This window comes from Trichomycterus rosablanca, chromosome 4, assembly GCF_030014385.1.
Source record: "Trichomycterus rosablanca isolate fTriRos1 chromosome 4, fTriRos1.hap1, whole genome shotgun sequence".
NCBI classification, from domain to species: domain Eukaryota; kingdom Metazoa; phylum Chordata; class Actinopteri; order Siluriformes; family Trichomycteridae; genus Trichomycterus; species Trichomycterus rosablanca.
In genome coordinates, this window is record NC_085991.1 from 3,978,623 (window position 1) to 3,984,622 (window position 6,000).

Sequence of the window (6,000 nt, forward strand, 5' to 3'; positions counted from 1 at the left end):
GAATCTAAGTAATAAGTTAACAGGGCTTCTGTTTCAGCCACGCCCATCAGGTGTCTAAAAAGCAAGATCCATAAAAACAACCTTTGATAAGTTTGCTGGGAGGAAACTTCAGTGACCTCGGCTCCATCAAACATATATGGGATGAATTGGAACATCTACTGTGAGGCGGGGCTTCTGTTTCAGCCACGCCCATTGCTATCAGGTGTCTTAAAAAGCAAGATATTCCAATAAACAAGCGGTTAAACTCACTGGTGTTTGTTATGTGGCTGATTTTATGCACATGCTATTATTATTATTATTATTATTATTATCAGTAGTCGAGGTATAGATTAGCAATGCAGCATATTTTCTTGTAAGCAAAACAACAACAAAATATAGTTATATTATTATTATTAAAATGCAAATGCTTACAGGCTACTTTAGTACAGTACCACTTAAGGAGTATCACAGCCCCAATTGTAATTTTAAACCCTTGACCCATTAATATACCCATCTGATTGGTAGGTGAGTCCACCCCCCTCTCCCGCATGATCAAGATTCCACTTAGAAAAAAGTGCCAACTTGTTACTGATAAGAGAAGTGTGAGGTGCCAAGACACTTAAGAGAGAAGGATTTAATTTCAGAAGATGAGAGCACGGAAGACAAGTGATATCTGGATGCATTTTCATGCAGTAAATCAATCGCAATCAGAATGTCAGTACAAGTGACTCAAGTGACTCAACTGATCCAAGTGAACCGGATCACATTACTGAGTGACTCGGATTAACCCGAGTCCATAAAGTGAACCGAATTTACCAGCACTAATGGCCAAGGGTTATTATTTAGTAGGAGCACGCTTCGACTGTAGACCATAAAATTAAATGTAGATTTTAATCGCTTGAGTGCAAATTAAAAATCCCAAGATTACTTAACAAAATCCCCTAATCCCAAGATCTTGGGAAAAATCCCAAGTGGTGGCAACACTGTTCCTCACACGCTGAAGATGGAGAAGCCGAGTGACGTCACATTCGCACGCTTTCGGCTGGAACCAATGGACTTTCGTACACCTACTATTTATTGACCTCAGTTGTTGGGAACATATTTCAGAAGCTGCACCTATCATACAGATAAACTTTGTGGGTTTACAATTACTGACTGTAGCCCAGTTGTTGTGCTGTATTGTCACTCCCCTTTACTCCATTAATCAATCGAAAGGGAGACTCAGGATACACCCAGGATACACCAACACACACTGCCATGTCATTTCCATGTCTGTGTCCAATACAGGTCCCTTTCACTTGATAAACAGGGTACTGCAACAGATGGGCAACAGTCAGTAATTGTGTACCCACAATGTTAATACATATAGAAGTTTAGCTTACAAAATAATCAACAAATGTAGGCACCAGATACGTGTACCTAATTAAGTGCTTAGTGAATATTATTTATTTAATTAAATTAACTTTATACAATGGGTGTGGCTGAAACACCCGAAGTCAAAAATCGGTGGAACGTCCACATACGTTTGGCCATATAGTGTATGGACATGTTTTCTGCTTAATTGTGAGAAAATAATTATGATTAAGCTTAAATAAATTCATCAGTGGACAAAAATGTGAGGATAAATGGCCTTTTTGGCCTTCCATATGGACAGAGACCTGTACAAATAAGTTCAAAAGTATTTGAACACCCATCGTAATTAATGACTTCAGGTGTTTCAGCCACACACATTACAAACAGGGGTTTGACGATTTTAGTATGGGGAAAACTTCTGGCCTCAACTCAAACACCTCTGGGATGAATTGGAACATCAACTGTGAGCCGGGGCTTCTGTTTCAGCCACACCCATTGCTTACAGGTGTCTAAAAAGCAAAATCCATAAAACCAACGTTTGTTAAGTTTGGAATGTGGGGGAAACTTCAGTGACCTGCACAGGACCACAACCCCATTAAAAAGCTTTGGGATGAATTGGAACATCGACTGAGAGCTGGGCCTTCTGTTTCAGCCACACCCATTGCTTACAGGTCTCTAAAAAACAAGATCCATAAGAACAGCGTCGGGAAACTTCAGTAGCAGCACAGAACTCTGACCACAACCCTATTAAAAAGCTTTGGGATGAATTGGAACATCGACTGAGAGCTGGGCCATCTGTTTCACCCACGCCCATTGCTATCAGATGTGTAAAAAGCCAGATCCTTAAAAACAACGTTTGTCAAGTTTGGAATGTGGGGGAAACGTCAGTGACCTCAGCTCCATCAAACATATTTGGGATGAATTGGAACATCTACTGTGAGGCGGGGCTTCTGTTTCAGCCACGCCCATTGCTATCAGGTGTCTAAAAAGCAAGATAAATTAAAACAACGTCGGGGAAACTGCAGCAGCTGAACAGAACCAGAATGTGGGGGAAACGTCAGTGACCTCAGCTCCATCAAACACATTTGGGATGAATTGGAACGTCGACAGTGAGCCGGGCCAATGCGCTTTCGACCGAACCCCCACAGACGCACCTCAAAGCTTTCGGCACGATTGACCCTTTTGGCCTCCCGTATAATAGCTCTCTATTAATCGTTTCTTCATAATCTGATCCTTTTTACCCATAAGCACCGAGCTCAAATTAGCAATCGCTAATTATATTTAGCGAGCGGCTAAACTGACGTGACGGTTAATCACGCGCGGCCCCTCGCCGGCTACGCCACAGCTGGAACCGCTGCTCGACACCGCCGCCGATGCATTATTAACCGCGCGTTCATATTTAATGTGGCAGCTCCGGCGGGTCTCGGTGTCACGCTGGGGTTCGAGTTAGCATAACTCGCCGCGGAGGTGGACGCCCAACCGAACCCCGGCGCTACAGTAAACATCAATCAGACTCTATTACACATCCATCATGTGACATCTGAGGCGGATTCGTCACGCCGGGTTCGAGCCGGGCGGAGGTGGAGGTCCGTGGATCGACCTCGTCCTGGAGAGAAGAACCTGAAGTGTGTGAGCAGCACGACCTTCACATCCTGAGAGGACGAACGTGATTGGAATGATTAAAAAAAACGATACAGCCAAAAGTATATGGACACCTGATAGTCAGACTGTTGGACAGTCCATATGGAGTCCAAGAGATTTGGTTTGGTATGTTCTCCCTACATCTGTGTGCTGTGGGCTCCAGCACATGCAGAAGGTGGATTGGCTGCTTTTAAATTGCCCCATAGGTGTGAATAAGTAAATGCATATTTATTTTAAAAAATCGCTTGTTTACGAGTGGCTAGGACGAGTTTGACATGTTCTCCCAGTGTCTGGATGAGTTTCCTTGCACCTCCCAAAAATCACAAGCCAGTTGGACATATTAAGTAGGCAGTCAGGGATGAGTTTGGTATCTTCTCCCACAACTGTGTGGGTTCCCACGGGAATCTCCCGTTTCACATCTCACCTCCCCAACACATGCAGAAGGTGGATTGGCTGCTTTAAATGGTCCCTAAAAGTGAACATGCCACCATCAAGACACCCCTCATCAGAACACCCCACCACTAGAACACCCCCCATCAAAACACCCCACCATCAGAACACCCCTCATCAGAACACCCCACCATTAGGACACCCCACCACCAGACAACCCCACCTCTGGAATACCCCCCATCAAGACACCCTTTATTATAACACCCCACCACCAGGACACCACACCATCAAAACACCACATCATCAGGACACCCCACCATCAAGACACCACATCATCAGGACACCCCCCATCAGGACACCCCACCATCAGGACACCCCACCATCAAGACACCACATCATCAGGACACCCCCCATCAGGACACCCCACCATTAGGACACCCCACCATCAAGACACCACATCATCAGGACACCCCCCATCAGGACACCCCACCATCAGGACACCCCACCATCAAGACACCACATCATCAGGACACCCCCCATCAGGACACCCCACCATCAGGACACCCCACCATCAAGACACCACATCATCAGGACACCCCCCATCAGGACACCCCACCATTAGGACACCCCACCATCAAGACACCACATCATCAGGACACCCCCCATCAGGACACCCCACCATCAGGACACCCCCCATCAGGACACCCCACCATCAGGACACCCCACCATCAAGACACCACATCATCAGGACACCCCACCATCAGGACACCCCACCATCAGAACACCCCTCTTCTGAACACCCCACCATTAGGACACCCCACCTCTGGGACAACCTCCATCAAGACACCCCAACATCAAGACACCCTTTATTATAACACCCCACCACCAGGACACCACACCATCAAGACACCCCACCATCAGAACACCCCATCATTAGAACATGCCACCATCAAGACACCCCTTATCAGGACACCCCATCAACAGGACACCCCACCGTGAGGACACCCCACCAATGACACTCGACCCCCCCCCCCCCCCAGGACACCTATTCTATTTGGATGAATAAAATCCTCGAGTGAATCCACATTTCGTGACCCCGAACACGCCGAAGCGGGCTGAACCCCGACCCTCTGGATTAATGACGGCGGCGGCCGCGTACACAGACGAGTCTTTGTGTTCCTGTATAGAGGGGATTTGCATGAGTGTTAGACAGGATCACCCACGGCCGTGACCACGCCGGGAACACCAAGCCCCTGCAGCTTCGTTCTAACCACACACACCCATTTTTCTCCGGCCGCAGTTTACTTTTCGGGACAGAACCCGAGTTTTCGACTCCGGTGGTTCCTTATTTGGACGTATTTGGCTTTAAACTGGCAGGAGACGGAGGACAGTCTGGCACCCGTTCTCTCAACATCCTGAAATAAGGCCCAGATGGTTCCAGCAGGGTCTCCAGGGTTCAGAAGAGGATCTTCATAGAGATGAGAAGATATGACGCTCCTCTGGGTTCAATCCTTGCTTAGCCTTGTTAAGTTGGTTACCACGGAGTACTCAGGTTTTTAGTGTCCCAAAACATGCAGAAGGTGGATTGGCTGCTCTAAATTGTCCTTGAGTGTGAATAAGTAAGTGTGTTTTTCATAGAGTACTTTAGATTCCGGGCGGCACGGTGGCTCAGTGGGTAGCACTGTTGCTTCACAGCAAGAAGGTCCTGGGTTCGATCCCCAGGTGGGGCGGTCTGGGTCCTTTCTGTGTGGAGTTTGCATGCTCTCCCCGTGTCTTTGTGGGTTTACTCCGGGTGCTCCGGTTTCCTCCCACAGTCCAAAGACGAGCAAGTGAGGTGAATTGCAGACACTAAATTGTCCAAGACTGTGTTTGATATAAACTTGTGAACTGATGAATCTTGTGTAATGAGTAACAACCGTTCCTGTCATGAATGTAACCAAAGTGTAAAACATGACGTTAAAATCCTAATAAACAAACAAACAAACAAACTTTAGATTCCTCCCACAGACATGCGGAAGGTGGATTGGCTGCTCGAAATTGTCCCCTTGGTGTGAATAAGTGAATGCGTATTTATCTAAACAGTATTCACTGGTTTATGATTGCTGCCGGGGTCCCGGGTGCATAGGATGAGTTTGGCATGTTCTCCCAGTGTCTGCATGGGTCTCCTTGCACCTCCCAGAAATTTGCAGAAGGTGGATTGGCAGCATTAAATTGCCTATAAGTTTAACATGTTTTTTTGTGCCCATGTCTGGTTTTTCCAGTGTCCCACAGACATGCAGAAGGTGGACTGGCTGCTCTAAAATGTCCTTGAGCGTCTTTGAATATGTAACCTTTTCATCAAGTACTTTAGATTCCTCCCACAGACATGCAGAAGGTGGATTGGCTGCTCTAAATTGTCCTTTAGAGTCTTTGAATATGTAACCTTTTCATCAAGTACTCCAGATTCCTCACAAAGACATGCAGAAGGTGGATTGGCTGCTCTAAGTTGTCCTCGAGTGTGAATAAGTAAGTGTGTTTTGTATCGAGTACTTTAGATTCCTTCCACAGACGTGCAGAAGGTGGATTGGCTGCTCTAAAATGTCCTTGAGTGTCTTTAATAAGTAACTGTGTGTTTTTCATCGAGTACTTTAGACTCGT